The sequence below is a fragment of the Perca flavescens genome, chromosome 19, assembly GCF_004354835.1.
Source record: "Perca flavescens isolate YP-PL-M2 chromosome 19, PFLA_1.0, whole genome shotgun sequence".
NCBI lineage: Eukaryota > Metazoa > Chordata > Actinopteri > Perciformes > Percidae > Perca > Perca flavescens.
In genome coordinates, this window is record NC_041349.1 from 1,130,449 (window position 1) to 1,143,971 (window position 13,523).

General features: G+C 42.0%; 1 protein-coding gene and 1 pseudogene across 1 annotated transcript in view; one reads left to right on the forward strand and one right to left on the reverse strand.

The window, feature by feature from the left end:
* The window catches only part of LOC114546103 (zinc finger protein 721-like), a 1,066,380-nt gene that overhangs the window by 121,152 nt on the left and 931,705 nt on the right, over nucleotides 1–13,523 (forward strand). The gene's annotated exons all lie outside the window — the stretch shown is intronic.
* LOC114546086 (zinc finger protein 208-like) overlaps nucleotides 1–13,523 on the reverse strand; it is a 110,600-nt pseudogene that overhangs the window by 29,713 nt on the left and 67,364 nt on the right.

Sequence of the window (13,523 nt, forward strand, 5' to 3'; positions counted from 1 at the left end):
CTGAAACCTCTAATTCCTTTTAAACTCCTGCAAAAAAGTTAATGCTTTTCAATCGATCGCTGCTCACCTCTGCCCATCTGATCAACATCACCACGCTCAATGGACTCGAATTAGAAAATGTGACAGTGTACAAATACTTAGGTGTCTGGTTAGACAGTTCCCTCTCCTTAAAGCAACACATAAAACACCTTCAATCTAAAGTTAAGTCTAGGATTGGTTCCCTATTGTAACTAGAGCCCCTTATAACACCCACCACTGCAACCTCGATGCATTAGTTGGCTGGCCCTTGTTACACGCTCGTTGTTTAACCTACTGGTACCAACTCATTTACAAGTATGTGTTAGGCAAAGCCCTGCTGTACCTAAGCTCACTGGTCACAATAGCTTCACCCACCTGCAGCCTGCGCTCAAGTACTTACATCTCCTTGGTCACTCCAAAAGCCGACAGCTCCTTTGGCCGCCACTCCTTCCAGTTCTCAGCTGAGAATGACTGGAATGAGCTACAAAATACTCTGAAACTCAAAACCCGTATCCCACAAACTACCTTTAAAACACGTCTGACCAAGCTCCTGTCCAATCACTGCATGTGCTAATTTTTCATCTTTCATGTCTAATTTTCACACACCATATCCCACTGTCTGGGCTGCTGTTGCTATGATGCAATGGAGACTGCGCCGTGGGAAGCGAGTGAGGAGTCTCGCCTTGGCTTACCGGCATATGTCACTCATGTCACGTCTTATGAACAATAACTTAGCGAGAGTGAGACACACAAGGCATTGTGAGGTCAAAGATAACGTTAGTACAACATTACATTAACGTTACATTAACATTAACATTACGTACCGAGTAACGTTACTATACAGGGGAGTGACAGGCTGCGGCTGGAAATCGTAAGGACAGAAAATAGTTTTAAAATTATTTTAAAATCAACCTCCACCGAGCCAAAGTACTTATGTTAACATAGCTCCTTCTTGTTTTCTAACTGTGTCGCGAGGTATAGTAACGTTAGCGTAGCTGGGAGCTTCATGAAGACAGCTAAAGATAATGTTAGCTGCTCTAACATTACCTATATATATATATATTATTTTATGTATTTACTTTATTTCTTTAGGAGAGACACCAGGGTAGTGTTGGAGGTGACCTTTTATTTAAAGTTTTTAATTTCCTGCTGTCCTTTCTGTCCAGTGGTTCTTTTAACCTTCTTTTAATATCTGTCCATCTTTTAAACAACCCCATCCCTTTTTTTTTTATATAACTGAACCCGTTTTTTTAAGGAGTTCTTTAAAGTGTTTTATTCACACCAGTGGTCCCATTGTGTCCGTGGCCCTCACAGCACCCATCCTGGGCACTGCGTTTTAACCTAAACCTAACCCTATATCACTTCCCCATCAGTCAGGACCAAGATCTGACCATAACTATACTTGTGCTTTCCATAAACTGTCATTGCTTTAGCCTTTTATTTCAGTTGCAACCCTGGCAGTGGGAAGCGATCGTGAAAGCAAATAAAAAATATAAAAACATAATTCAAACCAATGTGCACATTTGCCACACATGGCTCAAGAAGCCGAAAAATAGCCGATATGTAATTCCTTCCCATTAAAATATTTCATCAAAATACCCATCAGGGAATGTTATCGGGGTTGTCGGTCTCTAAATGTTTTAACTTTCATGAGCGTACCCCTCTCTCCCCCTCTCCTCCTCTCCCTCTCTCTCTCTCTCTCTCTCTCTCCCTCTCTGCACCGAGCTCCGCCTGATCTTCTATAAGAACGGTGGCGCCGTTATCAATCGAGTATTGATTGGTCAGTAGGCGGTGCTTTAACACAGATTATTGATTGGTCAGTAGGCGGCACTTTTACACTGAGTATTGATTGGTCAGCAGGTGGTGCTTTAACACTGAGTATTGATTGATCAGTAGGCGGAGCTATTTTGATAAAATTGTGATTAATTGTGCAGCCCCACTATCTAGACTTAGTAAAATAGCCCTCTGTTTCTTTAGAGAGGTTGTTGTGTCTTGAACACTAACCTGAACATGGCTGCTATCAGAGTCCCAGTCTGCTGCTTGTCTCCTGGGGACCTCGTTGGTATCAGAGTCCCAGTCTGCTGCTGGTCTCCTGGGGACCTCGTTGGTATCAGAGTCCCAGTCTGCTGCTGGTCTCCTGGAGACCTTGGTGCTCCGCTGCTCCTGGTTCTGGTTATCGTCCATTCTTCTTTTGTCCTGAAATCCAGCAATGATCACAATGTTAAAATAATAACTGAACAGTAATATGTACCTGTTGTATTTTAATACAGGCTAATAATAATAAGGGTAGGGATGCACCAAAACTAGATTTTTGGGGTTCGGCTGAACACCGAATCTACTGGTTAAGATTGTGCTGACTCCCCCCATCCTCAGTCCATGAACCCAGTAAACACATGAATGAAGTAAACAGTGACTGTCCTTCCTTTGCTGTACCTGAAGTTGCTGCATTCTGGCTGCTGTCTGGAGATTCCTTCATGCACAACTCGTATTCCTTCGGATGTTTCAGACCAAATGTTGTAACAGCGGCCATGTTGTGTATAGTTTAGGGTCCTCGCCACCACGAGACAAATCAGCATTGAAAATTGAACATGTAGCTGGACTTGAATGGCCTTCTTTTGACTAAAAGTACTACCAAACAACACTTTTTCAGCTCACAAGTTCCATTTTTTTACTTTCTCACAGCCTACTGCATTGAAAGCTCCACCTACGTAAACACCTTCCCGTAATCAACGGCGCCGCCATTACGTTGACCAGCGTAGCGCGCCGAGTGCAAGCGTAGGGTTCGGTTCAGTGGGAAAAAATTCTACGGTTCGGCAGAAACCCAACCCCATCAAAAAGCCCAATATTCAGCCGAATCAGGATTCAGTGCATCCCTGAATAAGTGACAAACCCTATGGAGCGTACCACGGGGCCACTATGTGACAAACCCTATGGAGCGTACCACGGGGCCACTATGTGACAAACCCTATGGAACGTACCATGTGTCCACTACGTGACAAACCCTATGGAGCGTACCACGTGTCCACTATGTGACAAACCCTGAATAAGTGACAAACCCTATGGAGCGTACCACGTGTCCACTATGTGACAAACCCTGAATAAGTGACAAACCCTATGGAACGTACCATGTGTCCACTATGTGACAAACCCTATGGAACGTACCATGTGTCCACTACGTGACAAACCCTATGGAGCGTACCACATGTCCACTATGTGACAAACCCTATGGAGTGTACCACAGGTGAGTGATGCTTTTGAAAGGAAAGTAACGTTAACTAAGTAATTTTAAATATCATTACTGATGTACAAAAGCCTGAATTAATATTAGAGGTAACAGCTAACAGCTAATTAGCTAACAGTATATATGATTTAAAGCTAACAAGATTAAAGCAAACTAAACTGTACTTAACACCATAATGAAACGAAAAAATAATAACAATGGCATGTTTATTAGAACATAATCACACATTCCATCATAAAACTCCACATTGCAGAACATTAACCATGCAGACATATGGCATAACGTTATTAAGTATTCACCATGAGGCCACTTTGAACGAATTATGTTAACGTTAAACAGTTTGTGGAATAAGCTCAGTCTGTGGGAATAAACCACTATGGTAGTAAGCCAACCATAGCCATGTCAGCTCATGTTAACTCTAATCATCTGCAAGAATATATTAGTCTAGAAATCTAGACCACCCTAGCAGCAGCAAATGTAATTTTCAGCCAGGGTCGTCTAAAAACTCTCTTTTGGCTTGCGAGCTAAAAAAGCCAAACTCTAGTCAGGCCAATCACATTGTGTATAGAGATGGTGGGTGGGGCTCAATGATGCTGCTGGTGAACAGTGGTCTTCTGGAAGACTTAGAGTTCAGGTTTTCTTTGAGAAAAGAACAAAGTACGGGTCTGAAGTCATTCTTAAAAAAGGAAGATGTGTTCTCAGTTTAAAGTTGAATCTATCAACTAGCATTGCTCTGATTGGTTGTAGTGTTATCCTATTGGTGCAGAGGGAATCTGAAAGACAACCGTTTATCTCGTCCCTCGGACTCAGCCCTACCAATGGGGATTTCCCGGACCCAACATCTGGATGTGGGTCTGCTTGTAAGGCTAAGAATATATATAATTACCTAACTGTCACTGAGCATTGCCTAACGTTACCACATCCACCTGCTGTTAAACAGTGTGCCGGTGGAACACAACCTGCACAGATCGGTGTAGGCATCTGCCGCTGTACCACAGTGGCTGACCATCACCCACTTTTCTGATTTCTTTTGATGACTTTTTTTAACTTGGCGCTACTGTTCTGAGTGGTTGTTGTGTCCTGAACACTAACCTGAACAAGGCTGCTATCAGAGTCTGAGTCTGCTGCTGGTCTCCTGGGGACCTCGTTGGTATCAGAGTCCCAGTCTGCTGCTGGTCTCCTGGGGACCTTGTTGGTATCAGAGTCCCAGTCTGCTGCTGGTCTCCTGGGGACCTGGTTGCTGTGCTGCTCCTGGTTCTGGTTGTCCTCCTCCATTCCTCTCAGATCTTCACTGGGGCTGCTGGACTCACTCTGGATTCTGATCAGTATCATGCAGAGACAACCACACACAACTAAAAGAACAACAAGAGAAGCTGTTAGGATGACTACCAAAGATTTGACAGAGTCCCTGGAGTCTTCTTCAAAGCTAGTTTACTTTGAAGTCGTTGTTAGGTACTGGTGCTGGTTCAGGCCTGGCCCCAGTGTCCTGAGTGCATTTGGGACCAATTCAAGCACCTTTAACCTTTGTGTTCGTAGCCACCCTTTGCTTTTTTTATTAATAAGGGGAAAAATGCCAATAAATAACCCTGACAAAGCACACCTGTGAAGGTAAAACCATTTCAGGTGACTACCTCATGAAGCTCATTGAGAGAACACCAAAGGTTTGCAGAGTTATCAAAAAAAGCAAAGGGTGGCTACTTTGAAGAATCTAAAATATAAGACATGTTTTCAGTTATTTCACACTTTTTTGTTAAGTACATAATTCCATATGTGTTCATTCATAGTTTTGATGCCTTCAGTGAGAATCTACAATGTAAATAGTCATGGAAATAAAGGAAATGCATTGAATGAGAAGGTGTGTCCAAACTTTTGGCCTGTACTGTATGCTCTGGCGTGGTGCAACATAAGATGTAGTTATGTGGGGGGTAGAAAGCAAGAATAGAACAAGCCCTTATAGGTCTCTAACAGAGACATAAGGTAAAGACGTAAATCTTCAGAGAGCAAATTCCATATAGACTCAGCAAAATTCCATACAGGCTCTAAACAGAACAAGAATAGAGCAAGGTTGTAGCTCCAGATACTACACAGTAACCAGTAGAATGTAGTAGAGGAAGCTCCAAGCAGCAGTCTGCCACACAAGACACACATCATTGACTGGCGGCGCATGCACAGCTCAGCCTTCTCCTTGCTTTGATCTCTGTGATAAAGAGCTTTACCTGAGTGTGTGTGTCTTTACCTCGAGCTCTGTCTCCTAAAACGGTCCAATAAGATCAGCAGTAGGGCTGGGCGTATTGATCTAAATATCAATAGTATCGATACCAAGATGATTAATGGTATCGGATCAATACTGTCCTGATGAGATCAATACTGTCCTGATGAGATCGATACTGTCCTGATGAGATCAATACTGTCTGATGAGATCAATACTCTCTGATGAGATCAATCCTGTCCTGATGAGATCAATACTGTCCTGATGAGATCAATACTGTCCTGATGAGATCAATACTGTCTGATGAGATCAATACTTTTGTTGCAGTTTCTCTCTGAGTTCATGCAGCACAGTGTCTCTCCAAGTCTGTGTGCAGTGTGGAAACAGCATACCTCTCTCTCTCTCTCTCTCTATCTGTCTCTCTCTCTGTCTCTCTCTCTCTCTGTTTCTCTCTCTGTCTCTCTCTCTCTCTCTCTCTCTCTCTCTCTCTCTCTGTCTGTCTGTCTCTCTCTCTCTCTCTCTCTCTCTCTCTCTCTCTCTCTCACTCTCTATCTCTCTCTCTCTCTGTCTCTCTCTCTCTCTGCCCCCTCCCCCTCCCAGAGAGCAGAGAGTCAGACCAGTGAGAGAAGTCTGTGATGATGGAGGAAAGAAAAGAAAGAGAAGCTCTGTGTGGACTTTATTCCCTCCAGCTGATAGGGACACTGCCACAAAAAAGTCATTCACCACTGTGGTAACACCCCCAATTTACATAAACACATTACAGCTGTTCACCTGAGAGACAACTCTGAGCTGCAACAAAAGTTGAGGGGGGAGGAGGAGGAGGGGGGAGGGGCCCAAACCAGCCCCCCCAACACAGAGACAGAGGTCTCTGGCAGTCAGAAATCAGGAGTATCCAGTTACTCTCCAGTATTCAGCCATGTAGTTCTCAGTGATAACAGAGACCATTAGTACACTGATCTGATCTGATTCTGGTGAGACATGAGGTATATCTGGGCTGTTTTCTAGTGAGACATGAGGTATATCTGGGCTGTTTTCTAGTGAGACATGAGGTATATCTGGGCTGTTTTCTAGTGAGACATGAGGTATATCTGGGCTGTTTTCTACTGAGACATGAGGTATATCTGGGCTGTTTTCTAGTGAGACATGAGGTATATCTGGACTGTTTTCTGGTGAGACATGAGGTATATCTGGACTGTTTTCTAGTGAGACATGAGGTATATCTGGACTGTTTTCTGGTGAGACATGAGGTATATCTGGACTGTTTTCTAGTGAGACATGAGGTATATCTGGACTGTTTTCTGGTGAGACATGAGGTATATCTGGACTGTTTTCTGGTGAGACATGAGGTATATCTGGACTGTTTTCTAGTGAGACATGAGGTATATCTGGACTGTTTTCTGGTGAGACATGAGGTATATCTGGACTGTTTTCTAGTGAGACATGAGGTATATCTGGACTGTTTTCTGGTGAGACATGAGGTATATCTGGACTGTTTTCTAGTGAGACATGAGGTATATCTGGACTGTTTTCTAGTGAGACATGAGGTATATCTGGACTGTTTTCTGGTGAGACATGAGGTATATCTGGACTGTGTGTAACATAAACCATTTTCCTGTGGGGGGGGGACTATGTGCCCTCTGACCTGATGCCTCAGCTAAACGGAACCATGTGTATTAGAACAAAGACTTAAGTCAAAGCTATATGGCTTTTCACATACTACATGTGTGTGTTTGTGTCTGTGCGTGTGTGTGTGTGTGTAAATTCTATTTGTACTTTTTGAAAATATTAAATATATATTCATTCAAAATAAAGCCGACAATTTAGGCTTTTACAGAAACCTTCATACAATATTATTATTACTCATCTTTTAAAAGACATTCATATTAATTAGAATCTTTTCCACTTTTGCACATTTTCCAACAACTTCACCTTCTTCTTACACATTGAAGCCTGTAGTTCAGCTTCTCAGAAAACCCTCAAATATTCCACTTTTGCATCATACATTTTTGGTGTAATTTAACATTTTAATAAAATTTAAACCAATTTAACCTTCCTGTTGTCCTCGAGTCAAATTTGACCCATTTTCAAAAAGTTTCTATATCATAAATTTGGGTTTCTTTCAACCACATTGTCCAAAAAAAACAAATACCGTGGATGGTTCCATACAACCATTACTCTTCACAGGCAAAATAAATGATCAGTTTACTAATTTCATTTAATTTGGGGTGTTTTATTCAATTATATAGCATGTAATAAAAGAACTGATACAAGAATGTTGAAGAAAGTGACCAAAATATTGGAAAAGCTTTAGAAATGTGGGGAGAAAACAAAAAAGAAATCAACAAAAATATCGAAAAATAAGCGATAAAAATTGAAAAAAAGACAAAAAGTTGGGGAAAAAAAGATTTTATTTCAAATTTTGACCCAGAAAACTAAAAGTTGCAGGTTGATGGGAACACAAGGGTTAAACTATTTCCACCTTTACAACATCACCTTCTTCTTACGCAAACTTTAGAAATGTAGCTTTTCAGCATTTACAAGCATTTTCTGCAGGAAATGCATCTTCTACTTACTCTTCAGATGACAGTTGTTTCCCTTTCTGTCCAATGAAAACCATGTATCTCCAGACAGGGCCGGCCCTAGACTTTTGGGGGCCATAAGCAGGATTTGGTATGGAGACTCTCCACATTGTAACATGTTGCCACTGCACTTGAGACGGCTCCAGTATTTTGAATTTGTACTGCAGTAACTTTTTTACACGTGTTATTAACCCCTAGGGTCAATTTGCGCCGGATTTGTCCTTTAAAGCAATGTAACTTTTCCTCTTCGGTCCACCTACAGGTTGGAAGAGGAATTGTCCCATTAAGATTATGTCTCATTGGAACTACAGATCAGCTACCCGATCTGGCAGACTTGCATAGTTGGTTATAGTTGGTAGAGAGCAGCAAAGGGAATGCAGAAGTGCTGTTCACCCTGTTACGAGTTGATGATCCACTGGAACGATTTTGGAAACATTATTTTAAGTTGCAAAAACTTACTTTAAGATCAGTTGTTCGTCCCAAGATGGCGGCGGCACAGGCGCAGTTTAAACACATTAACTGTTCAAGTTAGTTTTAAAGCAGCAGACATGTTCTGATTAAAGCTTCCCAGTTATGAAGATTTGCTTCTTTTCTTTGTCTTAAGGGACAATAGACTAAATATTTCATCAATTTGACATTACCTTAGTAAAGAGTGATGGGATTTTTCAAATTAAGAACAAATACTCCTTTGTTGCAGCATTAGTTAAATAGCGCTAGCAGTTGAACCCTGAACTCAAAATATTTTATTACAGGAATAAAAGCTTTTTTTTGAGTTGAATAAAGCCCTTGAAAGGGAGGCAGCATATATTGTAGTGGTAACAAGATATCATCCATGCTGTTCAGAAGATAAAGTTACTGCTGGTCAGCCTTCAATGTGGAGCGAAGATCAGAATATAACAACTCAGCTATCAGGGCATGAGGAGGAGGCAGGAGGGCTCTGAAACATGCTCACTACGAGGCAGTGTGAAGGCGCTGGTGAGATTTAAGGCTACCACTCCAAGAAAACATCTTTCCACATTGTTCACACCAGTACGGCTTCTCTCCAGTGTGAATGCGGTGGTGTTTTTTAAGGCTACCACTCTCAGAAAACATCTTTCCACATTGTTCACACCAGTACGGCTTCTCTCCAGTGTGAATGCGCTGGTGAGATTTAAGGCTACCACTCTGAGCAAAAGCTTTACCACATTGTTCACACCAGTACGGCTTCTCTCCAGCGTGAAGACGTCGGTGGCTTACCAGGTCACTACTACAAGAAAAGGTTTTACTACATTGATCACAGCTGTAAGGTTTATCTCCAGTGTGAATGCGTTGATGGCTTTTTAGGGAACCCTGTCGTGGGAAAGCTGCCCCACATTGATCACAGCTGTAAGGTTTATATCCAGTGTGAATGTGTTGATGTCTGTTTAGGGTATTCTGTCGTGCGAAAGCTGCCCCACATTGATAACAGCTGTAAGGTTTATCTCCAGTGTGAATGCGTTGATGGCTTTTTAGGGTACTCTGTTGTATGAAGGCTGCTCCACATTGATCACAGCTGTAAGGTTTATCTCCAGTGTGAATGCGTTGATGGTTTTTTAGGCAACTCTGTATTGTGAAAGCTGCCCCACATTGATCACAGCTGTAAGGTTTGTCTCCAGTGTGAACTCTCTGATGAATCTTTAAATATGCAGATGATGTGAAGGATTTGTCACAGTGTTGACAGTGGTGACGTTTGGGTCCTTTTCCTCCTCTCCTTTTCTATAACAACAGACAAACAGATAGGGAGAGAGAGAAAGAGAGATAGAGAGTAAGTGAACAAACTTCTTTAAACCCTGGTCTTGCTCTCACAATTTTAACTCTTGTTAAAACTTCACTCTTCTAAGTGAAGGAATATATGTGCCAGATGCAGACATGTTAACAGTGTTCACAAACTGCTCCAAACAGCTCTATTGTAGTCCAGCCTTTACTTCAGAGACAAACGTGGTCACTTTGTAACACACGTTAAAATGCTCACCTAGCTGCTAGCATGGCACGCCCTCGTACTCTGCTTCTGACTGGCTAGTAGTCCTTACCTAGGTACTGTCAGGGCACGCCCTCATACTCTGCTTCTGACTGGCTAGTAGTCCTTACCTAGGTACTGTCACAGCACGCCCTCATACTGTGCTTCTGACTGGCTAGTAGTCCTTACCTAGGTACTGTCAGGGCACACCCTCATACTCTGCTTCTGACTGGTCGGTAGTCCTTACCTAGGTACTGTAGTTACTGATAGGTTGGATATTTCTGCCTATATATGTTTCAAATGTATTTTATATGTTGTATGTAGGGTACTACACAAGAAGGTTAGTCTGGGGACAACCTTCACCCACAAGAATGTGTAGAATCTATTATGAGTTTGGGTACAACTTTCACACAGAGGAATTGGAGCCAGGAATGTGGGAATCTATTAGGAGCACGTGCCATAAAAGGTGTAGTTTAAGAGTAAACTGTTGCACTGAAATAGATAGCTTGAAGCGTGTGAGGACAAAAAAATTATAAAGGAGGAGTTATTCTGATGTTCGTGGAGACACTATGGTACATGCTCTTAGGAGGGTGTACACATGGTTATCTTCCTTTCTAGGAGAAACCTTGGCATATACATTTGGTGCATGTCGACTGTTCTCTCTTTCATGAAAGTATGTTTTTTTGTTGTGTGAATAAAGCTGCATTAGTCTGAACTCATTGTACTCAGCATTTGTTCAGTCTCCATTTCCTTTCCAGATATTCCCAGATATCAGTTACCTATGACTAAAAGTTTCTTTTAATAACTTGATCAGAGTACAACATGTGGAAATGGCCAAAATCTGACAAATTTCGAAGTTTCAGTTCAAAATGGCAGATGCTCCAATGACATTTCTTTTACGTCTTGACATGTTACATATGTGGACCAAGTTTCGTTAGTCTATGTTAAACGTACTGCAGGGGCTCAATTTTTAAAAATTTTGTAGGGTTTGCTAGCGAGCCATTTTTGTGCGCCTATTCCCGAAAACCTTAAAATACGTACATTTTCAGCAGACTTGATGCAGTGTTTCCTCTATGTTGACTGGCAAATTGAAACGTGATCATTATAGCGTTACAAGCTCTAAATCAAACACATCTAAGCCACACAGCCAACGGACGGGAGGCAGCGCTCCACAAAATAAACTAAATATTGCATTCTTATTGCTACATTTTCGCTATAGTATTGCGATAACGAGTTGCGATAAAAGTTTGCCAGGGTTAGATTTCTCCCACCATCAGAAATATAGGCCTACAAAAAGCCGTCTATCATCAGTGATTGATAGAGAGTAGGGGTGGTACGGTTCATGAAAAAACATCCGAACCGATCAGTCCGCTTGTCTCGGTTCGGAGTGTGTGTGCCGCACGGTTCGGCGCATGCACAATGTGGCCTCGTGCCCGTCAGGTGCTCCGTATGTGACATCAGAGTGTTTCCCTTTCGCGCGAAAGAATAGGTGTGGACAAGTTACCACAAAACGTCCAGCGAGAGACCGTGCAAAACATTTCAGGTCGTCATGCCAACCTGTCGACATTTTAACATCAATGTACGCTGTAACGTGTTTTCACTAATCGCTGAAGCAGCTGCAGTTTAGATCCTGTCGGGTCTCTGCAACGGGCGGGGCTGCTCAGTTCTCCCCACGACTGACAAACACAGACACACACACACACACACACACAAACACACACGGTGGATGCAGGAAAAAACGGAGAGGAGACGTATACAGGACAACCTGACAGCTACGCTCGTCATTGTAAGTGCAATGATAAGTCCAGTAAGTACTTTATCAAACCGTATGTGTGTCCCAGCCCAGGAGTGTGTGTGTGTGTGTGTCCCAGCCCAGGCCAGGATAGGAAATTAACTAACAATGTAAACTGTTTTTATGTTTGACATATTCTGACTTATTCAAAAGACGGAGCTTTAAGAGTTCCTCTCTTTGTCTTTTAAAAGGATACATTTTTGTAAGACCTACACTGAAGTTATTTAAATTAATATTCTGTAATATTTCAATCTTCATGTGCTAAAAAGGCACAGGTTCCTGTAGATGGCGATACACGTTCTACTTTCTTTTGCCAAATAAATGAAAAGCTTGTTGAAATCATCAATGTCTTCCCTCTTGCTGTATCAAAATCTGAGCTAGCTTTCCTCAGAAATGGTCCCAATAATGTGCTTAAAGTCAAGTCCAAGTCAAGTTTGTGCATGATTACATGATATAACTATATAATCATTAAATACTGTATCCTACATTGTGGATAATTAAGCTATATGTATCATATGGTGAAGTATATTTTTGGAGTGTTAAATATTAAAAGAAAAAATGACAAGAATCGCACAGAACCGAAAACCGTGATCCTAAAACCGTGATACGAACCGAACCGTGGGTTTAGTGAACCGTACCACCCCTACTAGAGAGCACGTCGACGGAGAATAGCGCGGACACGCGCTTCACAACGCGAATGGGTACGCGTGCCACTCGAAGAAAGGGGAGAAAGAAGAAAGAGAGGGTCGAAATGGCAGAACTGTAAGTCGTATAACTTATATTGTCAGTTAATTTAAGCCTGTATTATTAGTCTATAGTTCTTGCACATTTTTAGTTTCACCTTCACCTGCTAGCTAAATTGCACGTGGCTGTTGATTCAATACAATGCCCTTGATATCATATCATGGCATAGTAGGCTAAACCCTGATTATTTCATACATTCATGAAACATATTGGGGTAATAAAGTACAATTAAAAGTATGTTATTTGAACATTTATAACCTAACCTAACCTGTCAGGCACTGCCTCTGATTTGGTGTCTGCTGTGGTGCACAATGCGCAGCGCTGCTCGGACCGTACGCCGCTGCCACTTTTTTTCCTCCATAAACTCATAAACTCGTCTCTCAGCTCCTCTGCCAGTTGCTGCATGAACTTCCTCCGGGACATTTTACAGCTGGTGCACTCCTTGGAGAGGATGTGTGCAGTGATTCCAGCCAGTTGTAGCATGTATAAAGTTATATGAACACGTAGACAGCTACCGGCCATCGTGTAGCGCGCCTTTCACAGAGCGAGCGCCCGGTGCTTTTCTTCTGATTCAGAACCGAGTCCATCCACGCCGTAGCCTGCGTTACCGACTCTGGCTTTGCCTTCGGCCCTTGTTACTCGAGACCGCTAGTTACGTTTCTCTGACAGAGACTATGATTATTACCAAGCAACCATCTGCATCTTCAACCACGCAAAAGATTAAAAACAAAACTACGAAAATCTGAGGCCGTGTATGGCCAAAATAGGTCAAAGTGATTGCATTTTCTTTGCCGTTTGTGTAATAAATAATAAAAAACAAACAAAAAAATTATTTTCATTTAAAATTGTTTTTAAATGAAAATACAGATTCTTTTAGGAAAAGTCAGGCACCAGCAGGATTGTATTTTTTTTTAGCAAAGTTATTACACCTATAAATTTCAAAACGGTCAAAATGACCGTCCTGG